General features: G+C 40.2%; 1 long non-coding RNA gene across 3 annotated transcripts in view; it reads left to right on the top strand.

Annotated features, from left to right (window-relative positions):
- Positions 1-3,419, top strand: part of LOC103658205 — a 54,574-nt gene extending 51,155 nt beyond the window's left edge. For 2 of the 3 annotated variants that reach the window (XR_567062.2, XR_567060.2), the window contains one exon: positions 1,025-3,419. This is a non-coding gene — a long non-coding RNA (uncharacterized LOC103658205). The remainder of the gene's footprint in view (positions 1-1,024) is intronic. The other variant, XR_567061.2, reaches the window with a different exon arrangement.
- Positions 3,420-27,975: the final 24,556 nt, after the last annotated feature.

Genomic DNA, 27,975 nt, shown 5'->3' with positions numbered 1-27,975 from the left:
GGACCCAAATTGGTGTAACACAAATCCACAGAGTTCAACTTTTTGATGGTGGCCTGCCGCCACCTCCGCCTTTTTTTTTTTTTTTGGCTTCCATAGTCAAGTCAATAAAAACAAAATAAATTTGGAGGGTAAATAGCCAATTTTCTGTATTCTGAAAAGCTTTTTCCTTTCAAGGGAGTGAGTTTGGAGCCCAGGATGGATTTGAGTTAAGACATGGATTCCATCGCCTCTGTGGGTTTGTCCCATATTTCTTTCAATGCCTGTGGATTGTCCGTAGGATTTGAGACATCAGAGATGATGCAAAAAGAAGTACTAGTTAAGCTAGTTAGGCTACCACAACCAGCTAGGATTTTTTGTCTCCAAAGAGCAGGGTTATAAAGGCTAGATTTAGGCTTACCGTATAATAGGGTAAAAACACCACAGTTGTCAACAAGGTTGGCTTCCCTTTTAACCTATTTCTGGGTAGTGGAAACTCAGATGCTTGTCCCAATGGATTGATTCTTACAGGTGGTTCTCCAGAAGTTCAGCTGCTAGTTATAAAGGAGGGACCTAGAAGTCATCCTTCGGCAGGGTCTCCTCTCAGTGAGGTTGTGTTCTGGGCTGTAGGGGAGCACAAATGTCCCCAAAGTCAGAATGACATGGATCCAGCCCAGGATTGACAGAACCGCAATCTCTGTAGTGGTTTTTCCAAGCAGGACAGTTTCAAGACTTTCATCAGAGATTTGTCATGATAATTCCACTCACTCAGGGTCTGACTGAGGCTTTGCCTGTAGTACTTGGTAAGCAGACAAGATATAGCACATCCTATAGATGGATACCTGTTATCTTCCGAGTCCTGCCCCCATCCTCCTCTTCCTCACCATATCATCACCACCACCACCACCACCATTATCACCATGATTTCCTGCCCTTAGGGACCCACTTAGGTTACTGAAGGCAAAACATGATTTGGCTGATTTCACTAGTTTCTTCTTCTTCTTTTCCTTCTCCTTTTTTTTTCTTTCCCTTTTCCCTCTCTTTCAAGAACCCAAACCAAGAATATAAGAGTTCAAGAACAGTCCCTACTGAAGCCCACACAAACATCTGCGTGCCGGGGTTCGGCTGTGGTGGGAGAGGCGGATGCCAAGCTAATTGGCAAGTAGCCTGGATCTGCTACCTCGGGGGACTTCGGGGCTTGGTCCTTGAGCCTCCTGCTCAATAATGCAAGGGTTCCGAGACGTTCCCTTCCTTCATCTGACAGAATGAGATGCCCTCGAACTGAGGGTTTTGCGAAAGAACAGAAAAAGTACGAGGACACTGGGTGGAGAGGGGAAGAGGACAGAGAATGATAAGAAGACAGTGAAATTCAGTCAATGGTAAGTCTGCATTTCCATCTCCCATTAGGGCAAGATTCATGTAATCACAGGAACGAGAGGCTCTGCCACAGAGATCTTGGGTCCTGTGTAGTGTGTTCCTGCGAAGGGGTGAATTGCTACATGGACGCACTTTTTTGTGACTTGATTGTTTTTCTTTGTAGTCCAGGATGCCTATACCATTCGATCCCTTCCTTTCTGTTAGAGTGCTTTGTCAGCTGCTGCCTGCCAGCTACTCAAGGATGGCCATCTGCCGCCATCCCTGCTCTAGGGACCGGTTTACGAAGGTATCACGTTCCTGCCCTGCAGGGAAAGCTTAGTGGTTCTCCTCTACCTTCATTCATTCATTGAAAATTCTTTTGTTGTTTCTGCTACAAGATTTCTGTGCTCTAGGCACTGTACTAGGCACCAGGAATCCATGGAATTTCAATCTGCAGAGGAGACCGACATTCATCAAGTCACCCTAAAGACATATATTGCAAATGAGGCAAATTCTATGAAGGTAAAGCCCGTGGCACAGCACATCACCATGCATCTAGCCTGCTCAGGAAGGTCTGGGATGTGACCATGGAGCTGAGTGTGGAGTTTGGGCAGGAATTAAGTAGCTTCAGAGGAGAGCATAGAAGGTTCTGGTTAGAGAATCAGCTTGTGCAAAAGCCTGTGCTTCTCAGCCAAAACCATACTGTGGTCTGTGTGTGGAGGCGCAATGAGGGTGGCCAGGTTCCTTTTCATCAGCTCTGAGTTGAAATTTGTCACCTGTATCTTGGAATCAGTTCTGCCACCTGTGCTCCAAGTCTCCTGTGACTTCTTGGAGCCCTTTATGTTCTGGATCGAATCTGTCAGTATGCTCCATTCTAAAAGAAAATCAGTAGAAGGCGTAGGGTAGAGACACACAAAAAGCTAGCAAGCACATCTTTGTCTTTTTTTTTTTTTTTTGAGTCATGGGAGAATAAATCTCTTCCTTCCTTCAGACAAGGAACGTGCACCATCACCACCGCTACCAGCCTTCCCGGCTATCATTTCCAACCTGATCAATGTGGAACATTCAGTTGAGTTTGTTTTGGGAGGATTTCCACTTTAAACAAAAACGGCCTCTTTAAGAAGTGACAACTTTCTCCACTACAGAGCCAAAAAGGTTCCATCTTCTTTTTTTTAAAGATTTTATTTATTTATTTGACAGAGACAGCCAGCGAGAGAGGGAACACAGCAGGGGGAGCGGGAGAGGAAGAAGCAGGCTCATAGCGGAGGAGCCCGATGTGGGGCTCGATCCCATAACGCCAGGATCACGCCCTGAGCCGAAGGCAGACGCTTTAACGACTGCGCTACCCAGGCGCCCCAAAAGGTTCCATCTTCTTTGTTTCCATTCTTGGACTTTCAGATTTGACTTATTTTATTGTATATTTCATGATAGCTTCAGTTCTTCTCAAGTTTGGATTCTCCAGCCCAGAGCACATCTCATGCAGCCTTCAGGAACATTTCTTCCACTTGGATCCATTGCCTTGAACCCCTTTGTCCCTGGAGGTAATTCTGAAAATAGCACCCTACCTGGTCCATCTCCAGTGAGATCTGGACACCCGTCTCTCGCTATAATGGCCCTCAAATCACTATGTTATGAAAAGCAGCTGTTTTGTCAACTATTCTTAATGAGTTTATTTGTTGTTGTTCTGGTTTTAAAAACAGCACATGCAGGGTTTAGAAAATTGAAAATATGGAGGTAAGAAACGTAAATATGAACGAAATCCATACATGGAGAAATGACCAGTATAAATATTTTTGTGTGTTTTCCTCTAATGTATAAATATATATTGTATATTCATATACATAGACATAATACCTATTTTTATCCTGTATTTTTCCTTTAACGTGTCATAAGCATTTCCCATGTTAGTAAAATTGTTGGTAAATATTATTTTTAATGGTTACTAATATTATTCCAGTTTACCTAATGTGTCTGGTTTCATTTGTCATTTTGGGTACAATAAATGTTTTTGTGTTAAAATCCATGTGTTGGTTTTGATTGATTTCCTTAAGATAGAATTCAAGAAGAGGAATTATTTACTTGTTCCTTTATTCATCATTTATTGCTTTCTTCTTTTATATTAATGTTCTCAGTTCTGTAATTCAAAAACATACACATATATGTAATCCCTGTCTCCAAGGAGATTCAGCCTTGTGCTAGAATGAAAGACAGGAACATCTTAAAGGGCTTGATACAGATTTTCAAGTTGCTTTCCAGAAATATGCATCAATTCACTCTTCTGCTATAGGGAAGAGTGTATTCTAAGTTATTCTTCTAGTATCCCTTCCTTTTGAGAACTTGCTTTCCCTGACACCTTGTAATTCACCTGGGGTTGCCAACCTACATTGCCATCTCCCTCACCAGGGACAGTCAGCTAGAGTACTTCCTCCCTGGCTTCCCCAAATAGAAATAATAACACAGCAGTCCATGCTAGGTCAATATGGTACCCAGACTGGGCTAGCACAGGTGTTTTTTTTTTTTTTTTAATAATAAGGGGAGTTTCTCTTTCTTTCATTCAAAATTGTGAGCTATGGAAGAGAACCAGGTACGCTGGAAGCGCCGTTGGTCCTATTTTCTAGGATGTGAAGACCACCTGTCTGGGAACTTGTCCGCTGCGTGGAAACAGACTGACGGATGGTGAAGGGAGAGCTGAATTCTGACTTCTAGGCAGGGCCACCTGTAACTGCAAAGCAGCAGCCGCTACTTCCGAATTTTTCACTTAGATGAGCCAACACATCAACTTCTTTTCCTTCCCTCCTGGCTCCTTGTCTTTCCCCCCCGCCATGTTTCCTTTTTTGTTAAGTTGGTTTGAATTGAGTTTCTAACACTAGCAGAGAATCCTGCCTGTACCTTTATCGTCATTGTTATCACCTTAGAAAATGCTCTGAATATAAAAGAAAATTCCTGTGCCGACAAGAAAAATTGCATATCATAGTTTGACATCTGTACACACATGGTACACACATCAGGCACAGGGACTGATGTATAGTAAGTCCTCAATAAAGGCTAAGCATTTGTTTTTTCATTTGTGAATATGTATTCATATTTTGGTTCAATTATCTATGAAGTTCTTAGTTTTAAAAATATTTGCTTAAGGGGTACCTGGCTGGCTCAGTCAATAGAGCATTCGACTCTTGATCTCGGGGTTGTGAGTTTGAGCCCCACATTGGGTGCAGAGATTACTTAAAAATAAAATTAAAAAAACTTTACTTAAGATTATTTCATACTTCAGATATATAGGATAAGCGTTTGTGGAAATACTTTCCTCACATAGGTATTTGTTTAAATCAAGAGATTTCATCTAGAAAAATTTCCTCTTTTTTGGGTAAAATGTCACTTATTTTTTAATAAAAATTTAAATGTCTTGTGAATTTTAATTATTTTTCTTTGCAAGTTTTCCCACTGTTTTTACATTAAAGATTTTCTTCGTCATAGAATTTTGGTGTTTTCACATATAAACATTCAGAACTTATTTTAGTGTGTGGATTTTAATTCAGTTTTCATGTTGATTTTTTTCCTCCCTTATTAGTATTTTTTTCTATGTCACTGTTGAATAATCGTTAATTTCCAATTGATTTACAATGCCTTTGAAAAAAATTATATGCTACGTTCATATAAACCCAAGAACACATGGTAATTTTTGGGGGGAGGTTTATGATATATATAAGGCTATTTCTAACTCTCTGTGTGTAATAGGATTTGTATTCTATTTTATTTCTTCAGCCACAGAGATACAGGCAGCCATCATTTCCCCTAGCATCACTTCCAATTATACTGGAAGTAAAATATTTCATTTCTTAATTATTTATTCTACAGAATTCCATATTGATATCTATCATCTGTTGAGTTTTCTCATGTCCTAGGCACTCTGCTAAATTTTAATCCTTATCACAACTCTGTGTGGTGGATACTGTTGTCCACTGTCATAGAAATGAGTTTATTATCATTTTTATATTGTTGTTTAAATACTTTTTAAAATTTCCAGTTTTAATATCTAATATAGTAAATATTGTTAAATGAAACTAACAGAAGCAAAAGCTCTGGGGATTCTCAGTAACTTTTAAGAGCATAAAAAGGTCCTGAGATGAAGAAGATTGACAACTGCTGATCTAGCTCATAGTAGGCTCCATTTAATTATTAGGGATCATATATTTTTAAAAATTAAATTAAAAAAAATTTTTAAGTAAGCTGTATGCCCAATGTGGGGCTTGAACTCATGACCCCGAGATCAAGAGTCACATGCTCTACTGACTGAGCCTGCTGGGCACCCATATTAGGCATTAATATTATTAATTTTGAATCTTTATTTAAGTATAATTGCTGTATAATGAACTGCACATACAATGTATAATTTGATGAGTTTGACATAAGAATACTCCCATGAAACTACCACCATAGCTGAGATAATGAACATCTCCATCACTCCCAGAATGCTTTGGAATTCATCCCTCCCTCCCCAGGATCCTGGTTACCGGAAGACCCACTGGTCTGCTTTCTGTCCATACAGAGTGATTGGCATTTTCTAGAGCTTTACATAAATGGAATCATAGAGCATGCACTCTTCTGTGACTGGCTTTTTTCAACTCAACATAAATTATTTTGAGCTTTATCCATTCATATTGTTGTGAATATCAAGAGTTAGTTCCCTTTCGTTGCTGAGTAGAAGTCTATGGTATGGCTATACCACAGTGTATGTATCCATTCAACTGTTAATGGGCATTTCAGTTGTTTCCAGTTTTGCGCTATTACAAATAAAAGGACTGTGAACGTTTATGTACAAGTCTTCGCGTGGGTATGTTTTTGTTTCTCTTAGATAAATGCCTAGGAGTAGAATGTCTGGGTAATGAAATGTTTAACTATTTAAGGAACTGCCAAAATGTTTTCCAAAGGGATTATACAATTTTGCTTTCCTTAGTTCCCATCAGCAGGGTATGAAATTTCAGTTCTTCCACTTGCTAACTTGGTACGGTGAGTGAAAAAATTTTTAGAGTTATTTTAGTGGGTGTGTAGTTGTTTCTCATTGAGATTTTAATTTGCATTTTCATATGCTTATTGGCCATTCATATCTTCCTTAATGTTGTATCTTTTCAAATATTTTTCCCATTTAAAAAACTGAGTTGTTTGTATTTTTATTATTGAGTTTAAAGAGTTCTTTATATAGTTTAGATACCAGTCCTTTATTGGATATAAGGTTTACAAATCTTGTCTCCCAGTCTGTGGTTTGCTTTATATTTTCTTAACAGTGTCTTTTGAAAAACAATAGTTTTTGATTTGGTAGAAGCTCAACTTATTATATATGTTATAAATTATAGATATATATTATAAATTGTAGTTATCTATTATTACAGATGATTTTTTTATGCTTATTTTAAAAATCTTTGCCAAATCTAAGGTCATCATGATTTTCTCCTTTGTTTTCTGGAAGTTTTATAGTTTGGTCTTTAAAATCTAGTTCTCTTACTCATTTTGAGTTAATTTTTATAATTATGTGACAATAGACCATCTATATATATTTTGAACTCTCTTTTTGATCTGTTTGTTGATACAAATACCATACTATCTTGATTACTATAGATTTATATTTAGTCTAAAAATGAAGTTGTGTAGGGGCGCCTGGGTGGCTCAGCTGGTTAAGCGTCTGCTGTCAGCTCAGGTCATGATCCCAGGGTCCTGGAATCCAGCCCCATGTCAGGCTCCTTGCTCAGCGGGGAGCCTGCTTCTCTCCTGCCTGCCACTCCCCCTGCTTGTGCTTGCTCTCTCCCTCCCTCTCTCTCTCTCTCTGTCAAATAAATAGATAAAAACTTAAAAAAAAAATAAGATAGTGTAAATATTCCAATTTTGTTCTTTTTGTTTCAAAACTTTTTAGTTAAAAGGTGAAAGATTTATATGATCTGAAGAGTAACCAGAGTATTATTCTATATTCTTTGAATTCCCATATGAATTTCAGAATCAGCTTATCAATTTGTATGTAATGGCTTACTGGGATTTTGATTGTGATTATGTTGTATCTAGTCATAAATTTAGAAAGAATTTGCATCCTAAAATTGTTTTCTTGTTTGCTAGTATTTGCCAGTGAATATTCTCATTATTTTATAAGATCTATAGTGATGTCTTCTGTCTGATTTCTAATATTGGTTTATATTTCCTCACCTTTTTTCCTGGATGTTTATCAAATTTGCTTATCTTCTCAAAGAACATATTTTTGGTTTAATAAATTTTATATTATTTTCTATCTTCTGTTCCATTGATTTCTGCTCTTTTGTTATTATTGTTATTAATTTGCATTAGCTGTTCTTTTCCTTGTCCCCGAAGGTGGATATTAGGATAGTTGATTTGAGACTTTTCTTTCTTTCTAGTACAAGCACTTAGCACCATATATTTTATTATTCTAGCTGTCCCCCACAAATTTTGATATGTCTTGTTTTCATTTTTGTTCCACTGAAAATACTTCCAAATTTTCTGTTGATGCCTTCTTTGACTCATGGGTTATTTAAAAGTGCATGGTTTAGTTTCCAAATTTGGGAAGATTTTGCGAAGTTCTTTTTGTTACCCTTATTTAATTTAACTTTGTTATGGTCAGAGACCATTTCTTTTATAATTTATGTATTTTTAAATTTGTTGAGACTTGTCTTATGGCTTAGAATATGGTTGATCTTGGTAAATATTCTGGGTGCACTTGGAAATTGTATTTTGCTGTTGCTAGGTAGAGTGTTTTATAAATGCCAATTCAGTAAAATTGTTTGATAATGTTGTTTGTCTTCTAAATCCTTATTAATTTTTCTTTTTGTGCATGTACTTGTTCCATCGTTTATTGAAAGAGGTGTTGACATATCAGACGGTATTTGTGGATTCACCTATTTCTCCTTTCACTTTTCTGAGTTTTTACTTCATACAAAACATTTAGGATTGATATGTATTCCTGATAAAGTAACTGCTTTCTTATTATGAAACAGCCCTCTTTTTCTCTTATAATATTACTTACCAGCAATCTATGTTGTCTGATATTGATATAGTCACTTCTGTTTTCTTTGATTAATACTAGAATGACATATCTTTTTGCTTTCCTTTTACTTTCAAACTATTTGTGTCTGTATGTTTAAATTTTGTTTCTTGTACTTAGCGAGTAATTTTCTTTCTTTTCAGTTTTGTGTTTGTTTTCCAATCTGGTAACCTCTGTCTTTCCTTGTTGTGTTTAACTCATTTACATTTAATATGATTATTGATATGATTGCTGTTTATTTTCTGTTTGTCCCGTCTGCTTCTCCTCTTTTCTGTTTTATTTCGGATTAGTTGCATATTTTTCTCCTCTTTCTTATTTTGGATTAGTTGCATATTTTTTTATGATTTCATTTTATCTTAAAAAAATTTTTTAAAAGAGATTTTATTTGACAGAGAGAGCACGAGTTGGGGGAGGGCGAGAGGGACAAGCAGACTCCTCGCTGAGTGGGACTCCCCCACCCCCATGTTGGGGTCGATCCCAGGACCCTAAGATCATGACCTGAGCTGAAGTCAGATGCTTAACCACCACCAGCCATCCAGGCGCCCCTCCATTTTATCTTCTTTATTGGCCTATTCATTACACTACCTTTTAAATATTTTTAGTGATTGCTTTATGGTTTATCATGACTACTTTAGCTTATTACAGGTAATATTATACCATTTTACATCGAGTATAGGAAATTTATAAGACTATAGTCCCATTTCTTCCTTTCCTACCTTAGAATTATTATTATCATACATTTTACTTCTACATAAGCTGTAAGCCCAACACTACATTTAAAAATGATTTTTGCTTTAAATTGCCAGTTTTAAAAAAGAGATTTAAAATAATGATAAACAATTACTTATAATTAAACATATTTTGCATTTCTGTCACTTTTTATTTCTTTATATTCATCCAAATTTCTTTCTAACTGCCATCCTATTTCTGCCTGAGGGACTTTGCTTCACATTTCCTGTAACATAGTATTCAGGGGATGTATCCTTACAGGTTTTGTATGTGTAAGAAAATCTTTATTTTGTGTTCATTTTTGAAAGGCGTTTTGTCAGAGTATAGAATTTTAAGTTGTTAGAGCCCCTCCCAGCTCCACTCCCCAGGACTTTAAAGCTGTTGCTTCACTGTCTTTTTGCTTACATTGTTTCTGACAAGGAGCCTGTAATTATTATCCTTTGTCCTCTGGAGGCTATATGTCCTTTTTCTTCTATGGTTTTTGCGCAGATTTTTCTTTTTATTACTCACTGTAAATAATTTGATTATTGCGTGTGCCTGTGTAATTGTCTTCATTATTCTTCTTAGGATTTTGTGAATTCCTTGGGTCAGGGTGTTTGTAATTTCATCATATTTCTAAAAGTTGTCATCATTATTTCTTCAAATATTTTTTCTTTATTCCTTTCTTTTTCTCTCTCTCCCGGGACTCTGATTATACATCTATGAGGTTGCTTCATGTTGTCCTACAGTCCCCTGATAGTTTGTTCACTTTCTTCCACAGTGTACAAACTGCTGGCAATCCGTCCGGTATATTTTTCATCTTGACATTGTATTTTTCATTTGAGAGCTTCAATTTGGATCTCTTAAAATAACTTCTATAACTATCCTTCCACAACTATATCCCACGATCTTCATAAATATCTTCCATAACTATCCTTATCATGCTCTTGCTTTTTTCTCTATCATCTGGAACACATGGGGTTTATTTATAAGAGCTGTTTTTATCTAGTGATTCCATTATCTGTGTTCTTCCTTTCTGGATGTGTTTCTGTTGATTGATTTTATTCCTCATAATGAATGTATTTCCTGTTTCTTCACATGCTTGGTAATTTTTTGATGGGATTTCAGACTTGTGAATTTTACATTGCTGGGTGCGAGATTTCTTCTCTCTCCTTCTCTTTTTCTTTTTTACCCCCCTAAATTTTTTTTTTAGTTTTGTACTGGGTGTACTTCAGTTATTTGGAAACAGTTTGTGGCTTGCTTTGAAGCTTTGTCAGATGGATCCAGAGCAGACTTCAGTCTCTGGCTAAGTTGGATCCACTTCTGAGCCAATACTCTTTTGAGGGTCTAAGTCCAATGCCTCATATGTTACAAGGCCTGCATTTGATTGCTAAGGCTGCCATAATAAAACACTGACTGTTAAACAAGAAATATTTATTGTCTTACAGATCCAGAGGCTAGAAGTCCAAGGTCAAGGTGTCAGCAGGGTTGGTTTTCTCTGAGTTCTCTCTCTTCGGCTTGCAGAGGGCCACATTCTTGCTGGGTCCTTACATGGTCTTCCCTCCATGTGTGCACGGTGTTTTAATGTGTGTCCAAAGTTCCTCTTCTTATAAGGACAGAAGCCATATTGGATGAGGGCCCATCATACAGGCCTTGGTTTAACTTAGTCTCCTCTTTAAAGGCCGTAGGTCAAATGCAGTTACATTCTGAGATACTGGGGTTAGGGCTTCAGCACATGAATTTTAGGGGAACACAATATATCCCACAGCAAAGTCTTTCCACTCTCCTTGGTGGGACCACTATCTAGTCTTGTGTGAGCTCTAGTCTTGTGTGAGTTCTGCCTGCTTTTTCTATCTTTCTATCCCTGGCATTGATAGTTTCTTCATAAAGCTTTGCCGATCGATCCTTAGCCAAAGACTCAAAGATGCACAGGGCTCCCATTCTCTAGGCAATCTTTTCTCTTTCTTTGGTGTTCTTCTCTGTGAATTTTAGCCACTTTGGATTCCTCAAACTGTGATTTCTGTCCTCTCAACTCAGGGCACCCACTAGGTTCTGTTTGACTTTTCTCTTCCTGTAGTACCCCCTGGAAACTCTTTATAGGCCATAATCTGAAGCACCTATAGCTCTCACCTTATTTGCTTCCTATTTCCAGAGATCAGTATCCTGTCCTGCCTGTTGTCTGAAAATGATTGTTTCACGTATTGTTCCTCTTATTTAATTGTTTAAGTTGGGAAGATTAATCTAGTCTGTTACTCTCTCATGCTGGACGTATGCATACACATAATACTACACCTTCTTATAATTTATGTCTTCCTTTATTTATTTGCTAATCTTTATTGATATCTTGCTCTGCCCTAGACTATATTAGTCACTGCAAACAGTTAATAAGACATCTTACCCGCTCTGAAGAGATTGTCAGTATAGCGACAAGGCAAATTTATATACAAAAAATTACAAAATTAAGCTCTGGTAGAAGAGCTTAATTTTTGATCGTCACCAAATCTTATCTCAGTATTTATGCCTCTTTGCAGTGTGACTGCTTCTCCTCTCCACGCTCTTAAATCTGGACTAGGCCTCTGAAGGGGAGACAATGTTGTGTGAGTTTTGCAGCTTGAGCTTGTAGGAGACTTGGAGCTCCCACTTTTGCCCTCTTGGGATGCTATCTGAGATCTCCATGCAAGGACAGCAGAGTGACCTAGGGGAGGATTGAGGTCACATGGGAAAGAACCAAGACCCCCAGTCAACAGCCCTTAGCAAGTGCTAGCAACAGCAGACGCTCCAGCTGATGCAACGTTGGGACTGAGCCTTGAGATTAGCAGGAGGACATCTCCAACCAACCCACAGGGTCATAAAAAATAACAAATCATTTTTCTCAAGATGCTACATTTTGGAGTGGTTTGTTACACAGGAAAGTTTAACTGAAACAAAAGTGATGTGATTGCTTCCCAGAAAATGTCTCCCTTAGCCCCGCCTTTTAGAGGAACTGCCATCTGTGATGTTGGAGGTGTTTGTTTTCAGGCCAGTCATTTGATGCTCAGTACACATTTCTTTCTATGACCATGAACCACATCATCTTTCTGTTGTGTGTCTTTGACTAAATCAAAGCTTTTAAAGGGCAGAGCCTTTCTTTTTTCATTGCATTCCAATTGCTCTGACAGGAGTGGTAGTTTAAAAAAAATATTTGATGATATTGATAACAAGTTTTAAAAACCACATTTCAATAAGCTTATGAATTACCCTGGGAACCTTGGTTGAACAGATCCTATAAATACTTATGATGATTCTAGGAAGTGTTAGGAACTGCGATTTCTGAAGCATGATTATTGTTATTATTAGTGTAATTTATTATTATTTAAATGATGACAACAACCCTGGGAGCAGTATCCTCACTTTACGTTACAGTATCTGAACCCGTATACGTTGTTTAAACGTATACAGTTGATAAGTGACAGAGCTGAGATGAGGACCCATGTATCCTGACCCCAAGGACAGAGCTTTTTACAACAGCTATTCAGAAACAGGCAGGTAAGATGACTGCCAGGTTGTCTTAAGAGCTGTGCTTAGGGAGACCAGTTGGAATGAAAGCATGATAGGACCTTTCCTTTCGGGGGTCTTCGCGCAAAATGTATCATAGAAAATGTGAATTAACAGATGGCCCCTGAGGTGTGGAGGGTGTGCAATCACACTGCATACTGGTGACAGGCTCTCCCCAGTGACTGCCAGCTCGCCTTCCCCAGGGGGAGTAGGGTTGGGCTGACATTACCCTTATTTCTGACCTTTTGACTCCTTTGCTTACTGAGCCCCAGGGCCTAGTTTCAGGGTCATCCAATGGAATGCTTTCCAACCAATTCAGCAAGATCATTGGGGTAAAGAGGATAACTGGGTGGAAAACACTTCTATTTGACACAATTTTTGGGTGTTCTTAAAGCAACTGCACTATGAATATGAAGCTTCTGAGACCTTCCGGGAAAAAAGCAGTTTGTGTTAGTGCCTTGACCGTATGGCCACGAGGAGAACACAACACTCAAACGACAGAAAAATATATGGACTACTTGTCCTTATGGTTTTCCCTTTAGAAAGGATCCAGGATCCTTTATGATACATGGGGAAATAAGTCCAAGAGAAAAATTGGTGACCAGAGAGTGGTGACTGTTTTCAAAAGCATGAAAAATTTAGTTAAATAGATGCTAAAAATCTTATCCATTTAGTTAATAATGATGGTGATAATAATGTTAATCATAACAAATGTATATCAAAGGCTAACGTTGTGTCAGGTTTTGTGTGAAACCCTGGGTTTAGTCGCAGTAAAATTAACAAAGAAACAGATATGTGTTTGTTCATGGAATTTGCAACCTAGTGGAAGGAGAGAGACTTTAAACAAATAATTGCACAAGTAAATATATAATTACAAATAATGCTAAAAGTTATGAAGGAAGAGCTGGGTGCTATGATAAAAAAATGGGGAGACAATAAGTTGGATTGGGGGTCAGGAAAGGCACAAGATTTGACTAAAGCCTTGGAACCCAGAAAAACTAGATCGGATGGAACCAGTCCGAATTTGTGCTGGGCATAAGAGAAGAGAAAGACATCGAGCGCAAGGAGAGAAAATTCTGCTGTGACTCTCAAATGTGTTGGTTTAGAAACTTCCAGCTCTGGAAGTAATTGCAAAAATTATGAAAGCCATTTACTCATGTGAAGTCAAGCAGCTACAAATGATGATTTCCCTGTGTCCCCTCTAGAGCTGGGATTCCATGGCCCTGATTAACTTCTATCCAGGACAGGTGGAAGTGAGGGCAGGTAAACCCTTGAGCGGGAGGGGGCTGTCACGATCATCCCCCAGGTAGCCTTACTCATGTCCACGCTGTGACTTGAATAACAGTATTCATATTTTCTGTGAAATAAGCCTAAATTCCCAAACATTTGAAAATCTGTCCTCCAGGAGCCATTTATGAACCACCAGGACCGAACAGGCTGTGCTGACCAGCCTCAGAGACCACAGATCGGGCTGGTTCTGCAGTGAGTCACTACCCTCCAGGGCTCACCGTTCCCTTCGGAGGAAAGCAGATAGTCACTGCGAACTGCTCTCCGAGAACCCAATCGTTAACCGTTCTGCAGAAAGTGTCACTCTGTTTCTGGCAGGGTGGTGTGCTCTCTGGCACTGGAGTGGAAGGTCAGCGGGGGGTAGGCGGGTGGCAGTCTGGAGTGACTCTCAGTGGGAACTGGCCGAGCATATAATTATATCATGAGTCAAGCTCTCTCCAGGGATGTAAGACGACCAGAGGAAAATGAAATAACATTATATCCCACATGAATAGAGGCACTGGTGGAGAAAGCTGACTCCTGAGAAAGACCGCTCAGGCTCAGAAGTTTCCCAGCACTTAAATGCCTCATGATTGCCCTCACGCCCCTTCTCTTAAAAGCGAAGGGATTAAATGGGCACAATTTATGCCTTTGCCTTAAACCTGGATGAGCAAGTGACCGGGCAGCAATCCACATGGATTCATAACCTTGATAACAGACAAAAAAGGCATGTAGCTGGAAAATTGCATGTACCATTTGGCTCCCACCGAGCACTGTTTATTCAGAAGAGACACGAGACTGACAAATGCCGTGGTGGGAATTACAAAATATTTTTTTCCTCCCTAGGCCACTTCCAAAGGTATATTTTTATGGATCCAGGAATAGCAGCCTGTTTGTCTTGCTTGTGCTGGTTCTCCCTCTTGTTTCTTTTTGCTCAACATCCAAAGAATTAACCTGTTTGCACAGTGGCGACCTCTTCGCTGAAGCCAAATTAGTATGAATGGCACTCACTTTCCTCCACGGCCTCTCCCTGCTTCCCAGATGATATAATTAGCCAGGGGACTTTTGATCAGTTCACCAAAGAAAAACAATGACAGGGCAGTCCCGACATGGGTTCTGTGGTTAGAAACATCAAAATGAGAATGACACCCTTTTCAGATGATTTCCAAAGAGGGTTATTTTAGAAACTGCAGAAACGAGTAAATGCTCGGAGTGGGAGAGAAGACATCGATTTTTTTATTCACCTGCCTTCAGTCATTCGAAATGTTCCTGAAGGAAGCGAGCGGGAAGGTGGAGCTGGTGGCAGAATTTGGGGGGTAAGCAAAAGCCTTGAGAGAGATAGCAGTGCCAGCTGGAGGCTGTCCGTCTTGGGGAAATTAGTCAAGATAAGCATTTAGAGTTCAGTTTCTATTTGTTCAATGTTTAATGTCCAGTTTGAACACTGAAGTGATTTACTTGAGTGTGAAGTGTTGAAGTAGAAAGAGAAGTACTTGAAAGAGGCTGGAATTTTGGCTTCACATTTTCCCTTGGGAGGTGGCTGTCCTTACAGGGAACTCTTCCTCTCGATTAGAAATGGGTAATAAGATCAAGAAGGAACACACCTACATATCCTCATCCTCAGAAATAAAGATGGAGGCTACTTGGCATTAATATTGCTCCTGTGTTAATATGCTTCAAGTGGATATCAAATCAGTTACTCATTATTTATTGGCTGCCTACTGGGTATTCATAGAATTCCTATGAGGAGGAACTAGACCACTGTAAGAATCTAAAAAGAAGGTTCTGGTTAAAAAAAAACAAAAACAAAAACAAAAAACCCTGTGTCTAATAGAGCAGTCTATGTACAATGTTCTATTTCTTTTTTTTTTTAAGATTTTATTTATTTATTTGACAGAGAAAGAGAGAACGAGAGAGCACAAGCAGGGAGAGCAGCAGGCAGAAGGAGAGGGAGAAGCAGGCTTCCTGCTGAGGAAGGAGCCTGATGTGGAGCTCGATCCCAGGACCCTGCAATCATGACCTGAGTCAAAGGCAAATGCTACCGACTGAGCCACCCAGGCGCCCCTACAGTGCTCTGTTTCTTAATGAAGGAACTCTATGTGAGTACGAGCAGCTTTCTTGCTCTCTTGTTTCCTTGCTCACTCTCCAGGTCCAATGGACACTGAAAATCTCTTTAGTGATGTTAAGAATCTTTAGAAGGTGTAGCTAACTGGTCTAAATCAGTGTCTACATGGGATGCCATCTTCCCATCCTTTTGTCATGGACTACAATGATTTCAATTTAATTCCAACCATTAGAGATTCAGTTCTTTGGATATTGCAGGAATTTCTTAGTTTTCCAAGTCATCTGTTACCATATTTCTTCTGAGATAGTTTTTTCTCTTGCATTTCACATTTCTGAAACTGAGATGCACCTTGAAACCAATTGGTATGTGTATTTAACCCAGAAGTGTTTTCAGCCCCCTGTACAGTTATGGAATTGATAAAATTGATCTAATATTGAGGAAGTAAGGGAAAGAGTAAGTAGGTCTCGAGGTAAAGGACTTCTGAGGTAAAGGTGTATTATGGACTACATTATGTGCCCCCCGCCCAATTCATATATTGAGGTCCCAACCTCAATATTAGGACAAAGACATACACAGATGGAAGACTGTGTAAGGACACGAGGAGAAGACCATCTATAAGCCAAGAAGAGTGGCCCTCAGAGGAAACCAATGCCGTTGACACCTTGATCTTAGACTCGTAGCCTCCAGAACTGTGAGGAAATAAATTTCCGTTGTTCAAGCCCCCCAGTCTGTGGCACTTTGTTACGATGGCCCTCACAAACTATTCTAATGTGGTAATAGTTAAAGGCTAGAGTGAAGAGAGCTTGACAGGCAGCAGGGCCTGTGGGAAGAGAGCCACGGGGCCGAAGACAGAGGGAGAAGTTTAGAAATTCTTTATCTAAATGTCAAAGAATGGCCATTTCTCAGTTGTCAGACCTCACCGCAAAGACGAACACCAGCTCCTTCTCTAACTTTATAAAATGGCAGAGAAGCCATTGGCTTCATCGAATTGGCAGATGACGATACTTAGTTTTGTCATTTTGCTTTTTCATCAAATATCAGCCTTCTCCAGAGGCCTCCTTCATCCGCAGAATTTCATTCTGACTGGTCAGTTTTTCCCTCCTCTTTTACCTGATTGTGGCTGTTTCCATATGAAGCCCAAATAGCGGGTCAGTTCTGTCAAGTCAGTTGGGAAAAGAGATCACTCAGACTGGCTGGTAATATCCAGGTACAATTGTAGACACTGTACTGAAAAGAGCCTTTTCTTTTTCCATCCCCCTTTCCAAGCTTCTTTTCTGAATATTATCTTTTAAAATTGTCAAACCATTATTTATAGGATCTCTGCAAAATAGCTTTAGATGCTCTTGGTAGAGGAGATGTGGTAGGGAATCAAATTAGATTGGGTCACAAGGGAAAGTGTCTGTAAGAAATATGAATGGGACCCAGGGGAAATGAAAATTGAAGAGAAACCAGACTTGAGCTGAAAATTCTTTATTTTGCCAAGTTGGACTTGGATTATGTCATCATATGTAATTTCAAGGAATGGGCAAACTAATTTGGATAAAAGAAAAAGTGATCTGACTCGTTTCCCAAAGCATGAATTGAACCGGAGAAGGGAATTTTCTTGGCTGCAAAAGAAATATTCCTACTATCTTTTTCCTATGTTATCCGTTCTCATGAAACTCATCACTTTTCATTCTAAATGAGATGCAAAATGCTGGAATCACATAAAAATGATCATATTCAGTGTATATATTACTTCCTCACACCTCGGTATTCAGACTCCCATATTGCATTTAACTAAAAGTGAGATTTTCCTTCTTATATTTATAGCCGCAGGATGTATACCATATATTTACCCCTCTTCTTCTCACTTAAAATTGTATTTTACGTATCTTCTCTATTTCCTAAAAAGTATAGCACAGTCCTGAGTAGCTTGTAGATGTATCAGTTTGCTATTGCTGTGTAACAAACCAACTCAAAACGTAGCGTCTTAAAACAATAACAAAATTATTTAGCTCATGATTCTGTGGATCTGCAATTTAGGCTGGGCTATTTTGGTAGCACTATTTATCCAGGCCAGAGTTGGCTGATCTCAGCTGGGGCTCATTCAGGCTCCTGCAGTCCACTGTTAGAATAGCTGAACGCCGCCTGATTGTCAGCCTGGGGCCTTAGCTCTCCTTTGGGCTGTCCCTTCACTGGCGGGATGGCCTGGACTTGTGCCCGTGGCAGCTGGGTTTTAAGAGCAGCAAGCAGGTAAGCTTCCATGCAATCTTCAAAGCTTTTTTACGACTCTGCTAATGCATCCCATCAAGTGTGCTAATGGTCCGTGGGCCAAAGGAAGTCACGTGGCTGAGCCCAGAGTCAGTGTGGGAGGCCGCTGCCAGAGGGCGTGGACACAGGAAGGGTGAACAAATTGCAGCTGTTGCTGCTGTCAATCCACGCGAATAGGCATTTCAAAAGTTTGTTTGATAATGAGAGTCAAAGGCATCTAATTTTTCCTACTTTCATAATTTATTGTGCAGACAAATACAGTAAATCTTGCATTGCTAAGGGACACATATGCTGGCTTTCAAATAATATTTCTTTTTCTTCTGAGAGCAAGACATTACAGAAAACCAGTTACGGATTGAATATTTGTGTCTCCTGGAAATGCGTATGTTGAAGATTTAACTCCCGGCGAGGCTGTGCTTGAGGGTGGGTCCTGTAAAGAGGTAGTTAAGATCAGCTGAAGGTGGGGCTGTATCCCGCCGGAATTAGTGTCCTTGTAAGTAGAGATACCAGAGGGGCATCCGGGTGGCTCAGTGGGTTGAGCATCTGCCTTTGGCTCAGGTCCTGGGGTCCTGGGATTGAGCCCTGCGTGAGGGTCCCTGCTTGGTGCGGAGTCTGCTTCTCCTTCTCCCTCTGCCCCTCCCCCTGCTTGTGCTCTTTCACTCTCAAATAAATGAATAAATAAATAAATAAACTCTTAAAAAAAAAAACAAAAGAAGAGACACCAGAGAGTACTCCTTCTCTCCTTCCCTCCCTCTCTCTCTGTGCACACGCACTGAGGAAAAGGCCATGTGAGGACATGGTGTAAAGGCAGTCATCGTCTGTAGGCCAGGGAGATCTGTCACTAGAAATCAAATTTGCTGGCACTTTGATCATGGATGTCTAGTCTCCAGAACTGTAAAAATAAATGTTTAAGCCATCCAGTCTGGGGCGCCTGGGTGGCTCAGTTGGTTAAGTATCTGCCTTCCGCTCAGGTCATGACCTCAGGGTCCTGGGATCCAGTCCCACGTCCGGCTTCCTGCTCAGCAGGGAGCCTGCTTCTCCTTCTCACTCTCCCTCTGTGCTCTCCCTCAATCTCTCTCAAATAATTAATTAATTAATTAAAAAAATAAACCACCCAGTCTGTGGTCTTTTGTTATGGCAGTTCCAACAGACTAATACAAAACTACAGAAGAACAAACTTGATAAGAAAAAAGTTAGATTTTAATGAGATAAGTGTGAGAACATTGAACTTTTTTGGGTGATAAAGTTGATGGATGCATCAACCAACCAACCCATCAATGACACTGAAACCACCTGTACCCTGTTCTAAAAAAGTAACAGTTACCTTAAACTTACAAAATATTATATGTTGATTATATCTCAGTGAAGCTGGGGAAAAAGTTATGGTTAGCATATATTAAGCATTTAACCATTTATCTGGCACTTTACTCATATTACAATCCTTAATCTTCTCCATGAGCCTGAGATGATTATTATTCATATAATAATATGAATAATAATCTTACCATTTTGCAGGTGTGAAAGCTCAGTCTAGAAAAGTTAACTATTGGTCTTGAATAACACCGCCCATAAATGGCTGAGTGGGCCACTCACAATGTGGTCTGTCTCCAGCGCCGCTCACGGTTGCTCACTGTGCCCGTTGTCCGTCCCCAGAGCTGCTGCAAACACCCTCCAGGGAGGAGGCAGTGGCGTCTCTACAGGATATGACACTTTTTTTGAAAGTAAGCTCCACACCCAGGGTGGAGCCCAATGTGGGGCTTGAACTCAAGATGCTAAGATCAAGACCTGAGCTGAGATCAGGAGTCAGATACTTAACCGGCTGAGCCACCCAGGTGCCCTGGGAAATGGCATTTCTACTTGAGTACTTCCCATTCTTGCCAGAACCCCTTCTTTCTCCTTTCCAGTCCAGCTTCTTCGGATGCCCAAATTCATCATACTTTTGCCTCCACACCTGGTGCCTATTGGGTTGAAAAAGAGTTTAACAGTGCAAAGTATCTTTGGCCGGGTAGGAAGTTAAATGTTCTTTTTACCAGGGGTAGAGTTAACCCTTGTCATCGAATCCAGCGGAAGATGGCAATGAGGCCATGCTAAGGAACCTTGTCCCCACATCTAGGAGTGGTCCGTCAGAAAGGGAAGGTATCTAAGAGGGACAATGCAGAGAGAGGAAGTCACATTTCTGCGAGTAGATGGGGGCGGCTAGGTTTAAAAGCAGGGGGAGAGGTTTTAAGGCTTTTAGATCTCTACGTGTGGTATAATCAGTCGCCTGAGACATTTTAACCAGGTCTTTTACAGTCCTCTATGAATCTAAGCCAATGTGAATTCCTCGCTCTCTCGAGTGAAGGGTAGATAATTGGAGGAAAATTAGATTATTAAAACAAACACCCAAAACACTTGACACTATGTGGAAAAGAACTGACTATTATGCAAATGATCAGGGTCTTTGTCTCCTCCGGTACCCACTGATTCGGAGGAGGGCTGGGACTAAGAGATGTGGGAAAACTAAAAGGACACACCATTGTTTACTCTTCAGGGGAAAGAGTCCAGAGCCATTACCAAAGCCGCCAGGGCAATTAGAGACCCTGAGGGAACGCTGGTAATGGTTTCTGGCCTCAGTAGAAAGTAACTGGAAAAAATGAGTCCACATGGGTAGTTCAGGAAATCTCAGATCACTGCCTTGGGGCGCCTCACACCCGTTTACCAAACAATGGTGTCTCCGACTCCGCATGTGGCCGTGCGTCTGTGTCATCATTTTCTCTGTGGTCTAGCGTGGCTTGGAAACGGTACCATGTCTGTGATTTAGGAGGCACATCCGTGGGACGGAACCCCAGCTTGAAAGGAGCAGGGGAGTCCGAGGCGAACCTGACTGTTGCCATTGTTAATCCTGAGTTGTCCTGGCCCGTCTGTCAAAGTGGCGGCAATGGGGAGTCTGGCTCCGGGAGCGCATTAGAGCCTGAGGCTAATGAAGCAGAGGCACTGGTGAGGGTCCTGTGAAATGCATTTTGCTTTTCATAGGGGAACAATGCTTTCAGGGTCCGAGGCCGCCAGCGTGTGGGTGTGTGTCCGTGTCAGTCGGCGGGAGTGTGAATGGTGACCAGTTCAAGCCAGAGTTTCTTCTGTCCAGTGAGCTCCCCGGGAGTGGCTGGGGGCTGGTTAGGCCCCATCACCTCGTGGTCAGAAGACGATTGAAAGCAAAGGAAGCCAAGCCATTTCTTGATGAATTCAGTGGCTGTGGATAATCAGGATAATCCAAGTTCAGATTTCTTCCTCATTAGCTGATCATTCTCATGAATAACTTCGGTGACGGCCCCCTTTGACTTAGTTGTGTTGTCTTGTTTGGTTTTGTTTAAGCACACGTTAGGCTGAGTCTGAAGGTCTTAAGTCAACCAGAGTTAGGTAATTAATTGATCTGCAGAATTCGATTCCCACAGACAATTTCAGTACATCCCAGCACAAAACCCATTCATTATGTTATTTGTCTATTCATGTTGCTGTCTTTTCATTTTTGTTTATTTTACTTTATTTTTTAAAAACTGAAGTCTTTTAATTTATTAAAATTTTTATTTATTTATTTATTTATTTATTTATTTATTTATTTATTTATAGAGAGGGTGTGGTGGGGGGGAGAGGGGCCGAGGGAGAAGGAGAGAGAGAATCTCAAGCAGGCTCCACGCTTGGTGTGGAGCCCCACGTGGACCTCGCTCTCAGGACCCTGAGATCACCACCTGAGCCGAAATCAAGAGTCAGTCGCTCATTCGACTGAGCCACCCCCATGTTTCTGTCTTTTTTTTTTTTTTAATGTTTTTTTATTATATTATGTTAGTCACCATACAGTACATCTCTGGTTTCTGATGCAAAGTTCGATGATTCATTAGTTGCGTATAACACCCAGTGCACCATGCACACGTGCCCTCCATTACCCATCACCGGTCCATCCCATTCCCCACCCCCTCCCCTCTGAAGCCCTCAGTTTGTTTCCCAGAATCCATAGTCTCTCATGCTTCATTCCCCCTTCTGATTACCCCCCCTTTCTTTATCCCTTTCTTCCCTTCCCGTTCTTCTTTTTTTTTTTGTTCCATAGATGAGAGAAATCATATGATAATTGTCTTTCTCTGCTTGACTTATTTCACTTAGCATTATCTCCTCCAGTGCCGTCCATGTTGCAGCAAATGTTGAGAACTCGTTCTTTCTGATAGCTGAGTAATATTCCATTGTGTATATGGACCACATCTTCTTAATCCAGTCATCTGTTGAAGGGCATCTCGGCTCCTTCCACGATTTAGCTATTGTGGACAGAGCTTCTATGAACATTGGGGTGCATATGGCCCTCATGTTGCTGTCTTTTTAAAAACAGACTATTTTTTTAGAACAGTTTAAGATTTATAGAAAAATTGTAAAAATAGTACAGAGACCTACTGTATACCCTCCGCCCAATTTCCTTTATTATTGAATCTTATATCAGTATAGTTTGTTACAATGAATGAATGAATATTGATAGATTACTATTCGCTAAAACCCATAATTTATTCAGATTTTCTTTGTTCTGAACGGTTGTCCTTTTTCTGTTCTTGAATCTCATTCAGAATACCACACTGTGTTTAGTTGTGGTGTGTCCTTCGGCTCCTCTTGGTGGTGACAGTTTTGCAGATTTCCTTGTTTTTGATGACCTCAACAGTTCGAGGAGCATTTGTCAGGTTTTTTGTAGAATGTCCCTTTATTTGAATTTGTCTAATATTTTCCTCATGATTAGACTGGGGGTCTATCGGTGTTGATATGGACTTTGATTTTCTGGCTGAGGTGATGTTTGTCAGGTGTCTCCATTGTGAAGTTATTCTTTTATCCCCCCGGTTTCCATACTGAATTCTTTGGAAGGAAGTCACCCTGCCCAGCCCATGGTTGAGGAGTAGGGATTTATGCTCTCCCTCCTTGAGGATGGGGTATGTACGTAAATTGTTTGGAATTCTTCATGGGAGATTTGTCTCTTCTTCATTTGTTTATCTACTCAATCATTTATTTATATCAATATGAACTCATGGATGTCTATTTTCTACTTTAGGTTTAGTCCATGGTACTGTGCTTATTCTGTTGCTGGAATTATTCAAGGGTTGGCCGTCAGAAACTCTCTCAGTTGGCTCCTGCGTTCCTTGGGTATACCCCTCAAATTTTTTTGGAGCCCTTCTTTACCTTTGGACACTACAAAATGCTTTAGGATCATATTGCACATTTCCCACTTCAGTCCCAGAATCAACCATTTCTTTAAGGGACACCGGTTCCTTTTATTGCAGAGTGGTATTAGAAAGCAAGATTGAGTGCTGGTGGGTATTCCTTGCTATCAGAGTGTCTTTGTTTCTAGGCTCTCTCAGCTAACAGAGTCAGGAAATACATGTGTGTGAATACTGACCCATGTATAGACACATGGCCATAAATATTTCTCTATGTGGCTATCAGTATCTATATTAAGTTAACCATGAGATCATACTGATTTTCCTAATGCTAATCATTACCATATGGATTATTCTAGCACCCCCCCCCTTACTTATCTGTAAACTCCTGCCCCAGCAGTGAGACACCTGGTCTCCACCATCCCCCATCCGTTTTCTTAATTGTTCAGTTCCAGAATGCATGGATTGGGGTATCAGATTTGTTGATTCATACCCCTACGGAAAACAACTTAATTTAGTGGAGTTCTGTGATTATGCACAGTTCCTTTTGTCTCTAGTCTTGAGGACTCATATCCTTTCCAAAATTACTTAGGTCAGCATCATTGCCCCCTTTCCCTACACTGAGCTTGTGTCATGCATTTATAATAAAATTTGATTCTCTTATCACAGTCTGCTTTCCTATCTGGGATCTCTGATCTCCTGAATGAATTTTAAAAATTTTGCCCATATTAAGGGTTTCTCTTGGTGCTATAAAGTTCTGTGGGTTTTGGCAAATGATGTCATGTATCCACCAGCACAACATTGCACAGAACAGTTCCACTGCCATGAAAAAGGCCTTGAGTTTCACCTATTCAAGTGTCCCACTCTCTCCTCAACACCCTGGCGATCACGGCAATTTTTACTATATATAACCTTGCCTTGTCCAAAATGTTATATACTTAGAATCATATACCACCTAGCCTTTCCAGATTGGCTTCATCCGCTTAGCAATAGAAAATTAAGGGTTGTCTATGTCTTTTCAGAGCTTGATAGTGCCTTTCTTTTTATCATAGAACAACATTCCATTTTATGGGTTTACTACTGTTTGTTCCTCCATTCATCTGTTGAAAGACATCTTGGTTCTACTTCCAGTTTGGGGTGATTAGGAATAAAGCTGCTATAACATTCACGTGGGGATTTTCATGCAAACGTAATTTTGCAAATCAATTGCTAAACACCTTGGAACTTGACTGCTGGATCGTGTGATGACTACGTTTAGTTTTCTGAGAAACGGCCAGACTGTCTTTCAAAGTGGCTAGATCGTCCTCGCAATGAACGAGAGTTCCTGTTGCTGCACATTCCACCAGCAATTGATACTGTCAGTTTCTTAGATTTTAGCATCTTAATATGCATATTGATAGCTCCCTGTTGTTTTAATTTGCAATTCTCTGATGACAAATGATAGTGAGCATTTTTAGGTATGCTTTTTTTTGCCATCTATACATCTTCTTTGGTGCTGCATTAGATCTTTGGTCATTTTTTAAATTGGATTTTTTGTGGTCTTATTTTTTTAGTTTTCAGAGATTTTGTGTATGTGTATATTTTAGATACAAGTCCGTTATCAGATGTTTGTGGCATATATGTTTTATCCAGGCCTGTGGCTTGTTTTTTCATTACCTGCTAAGAATTTTTACAATTGAGATTTTACATTTAGTTTTTGATCCATTTTGAGTTAATTTCTACGAAAAGTATAGGATTTGTATCTAGATTAATTTTTTTGCATATGGACAATCCATTAGTTGAAAAGATCATCCTTTTTCCGTTGAATTTCAATTGGCTATATTTCTGGGCTCTCTGTCCTGTTCCATTGATCTCTGTATCTATTGTTTTGTTAATACCACGCTGTCCTGATTACTGTGGCTTTATAATATGTTTTTTCTTTTTCAGTATTTTCCTGTTTTTTTCTGGTTCTTTGCCTTTCCGTATAAATTTTACAGTCTGTTAATATCTACAGACAGGTGTGCTGGTAAGGTGTAGGGAAAGGGAAGCATTCTATAATCTTATGATTAAATCTAAAAATTTCTTTCTGAGCCTGTGACCTTGAGCTGTTTCCTCCACTAGGGTTTCTTAGCTTCCTCCAAGTCCCCTTGGGTCAAGCAGAAGGTTAGAAGGGGTGGAGTTAGGCAAAAGCCTTCTACTTCTTCTGCTTAGGTGGGATAATGCTCTGATAAATTGTTTTCCCCCCGAGGACGAGGAGTCTGTTATGTAGAATGTTCTGGGTGTATTTCAGAATGGTCGCTTTTACCTCCCCCATCCAGAGCCAGGGCACTTACTGATTAACGTTTCCCCATGAGACCCTGATAGGTTTCCTATAGGTAAAGCTCAGGAACGGGAAAAGTTGTTCTCTAAGACTTCAGTTTCTAGGATTTTCTCGCTGTCATGAAAGTCCACACTAGCCTCCAGCAATTTTTCAAAATTACCACCTATGGGTTCCTACCAGTTTATGGCTCCAGTGGCTTTTGCTCCAAGTAAGCAGACCTTGGTTGTGATTCTTTGTGTTCACCTGTCGCTCCCGAGTTTGGGTAGTATTTGATTTTGGATGGTGGTTTGCCTTGTAACCTCAATTCTCTGCTGGGTCCGAGAAAAGTTCTTGGTTTTCAGTTTCTTCATCTTTTTTCTTGTAAAGATGGAAGGGATGATTTCTAAGCTCTTTACAAGTTAGAGTTCAAACTGGAAGAAGTTTCCGTGTTACTTTATTTTTAGAAGTTTGAATCACTGTAAACCCTTGCTGAAATAATACCCCACATCTCTAGGGTACAGATGAAGTTATACCTCCTTACCTTATCTTAACTCTATTCCATATAAAACTTGGTTTAGAAACATAAAGTGAGTTGCTCAAGGGTCTCATGGCCAGTTGGCTGCTATTTTGGAGACAGAAATCCCCAGTCTGGGGCCATTTCACTTATAACAAAAATGTGTCTGCTTGAACTAAGGTTAACCTCAGCTCATTTAAAACACCAATATCTGCATTGTATACAGATATTAGGGCCAAAGGAGTCAAGACTAGAATCCCAGTAGGAACAGAGTAAGCTTAACACTTTTTTCCTTGTCCCATGCCTATTTTAGGATTTCTCCTATTTGCTTGGCCACTTCGTTGGCACTTAAGATATAAAGTGGACCAAAAGAGAAGAAGAAGAAGAAGAAGAAGAAGAAGAAGAAGAAGAAGAAGAAGAAGAAGAAGAAGAAGAAGAAGAAGAAGAAGAAGAAGAAGAAAGGGAAGAATAAAAGGATGGAAAGCCCTGTGAGCAGTGTTGTTTTTTTTTTCAACCCACAAAGAAGAAAGAAAAAGTAGGCCGGAGAAACAGCTCCCTCCACTCTTGAATCCATCACAAAAGTGCCATCTGAATGGTCAAGTCTTTGACTTGGATATGGGTATCATTGTTGGTCCCTATACTCAGTCTGTACAGCTATCTCTGATGTCAGACTGAGTTTATTCCTGGCTCCCCCTCCTACCTGCTGTGTGATTTGGGGCAAGTTACTTGAACTCTCTGTGCCTCAATTGTCTCATTAATAAAATACCCCTCAAAATGTTCTCGTATGGGTTAGATGAATGTATTGATACCTGTACATCCATGTCTGTTGGAATATAGTGCTTGGTGTGTAGTAAGCACTGGATTAATGCTGTTATTGTAACTGTTGCTTGTCCGTTGTATCCCCACCAGCCCTATCTGTATGTGATGAGTTCAGTGGCTTTCTCTCCAGGGCTCATTTCTAGCTTTCCTGAACATAGATACATAACCACAAGCTAGTGGAGAGGATGATTTTTTGGCCAGCTCTGTATTCCTTTTAAACTGCTGGCATCTAAAATTAAGCCCAACCTCCGATTTTTAGGAGTTTCTCTAATTTACTGAGTCCAGCAAACAACTCCTTGTGCCTAATGCCTCCAGGGTGTGATGCAAGACGGACCTTTCTGGTTTGGCATTGGCTTCCCTGATAAACTCCTTCTAATCCCGACCCACTCACCCTTCTCGTCTATGAAATTATATTCTTTGGCCATAGCATTTCATGTAATTGTAGCATTTAGTTTTGAGCCTGTGCCCAGAGGCCTGTGGGCAATGGGCATGTTTAAGAAATCCAATAAATGAAAGGAAATAAATGTACAGAGTGAAAAGTAAATGGGCCAATACTGTTCGGAGAAAAACCCCAAAGTGACTGCTTGCTTGCTAGAACAGGAATAATTTTAGAACAAGCCAGTAATATAAACAAAGTTAATGAAAACATTTTGCTTAGTAAATACACTGGGTTTGTGCTTTCTACCTTTCTCCTGGGTCTTTGCTTTATAAGAGGCATCATTATGACCCTCTTCTGGTGAATAAAGTACCTTGACCAGAAGCCAAGGTAGGTCAGCCTTTTCCTACATTCAGCTCTCAGGTGACCAAGGAGGCAGTGGACTAATTTAATTTTCCTTTACTGGCTTCTCTGAGGAAGGTAACGCACACACTGGGTATACACAATTGGGGGGGCTCCCAATCTGCTTGTAAAGCCTTCTTTCATTGTTGACTTTGTCCCTGGATGTGCCTTGGTGGGCTTCGTTTCTGTTCTGCTCCCTCCTTGATGCAATTAAGTGGCTCCCCGAGCAACTG

This window comes from Ursus maritimus, unplaced genomic scaffold (assembly GCF_017311325.1).
Source record: "Ursus maritimus isolate PB19 unplaced genomic scaffold, ASM1731132v1 scaffold_2, whole genome shotgun sequence".
Taxonomy (NCBI): domain Eukaryota; kingdom Metazoa; phylum Chordata; class Mammalia; order Carnivora; family Ursidae; genus Ursus; species Ursus maritimus.
This window is presented reverse-complemented; position numbering and strand designations above follow the sequence as displayed.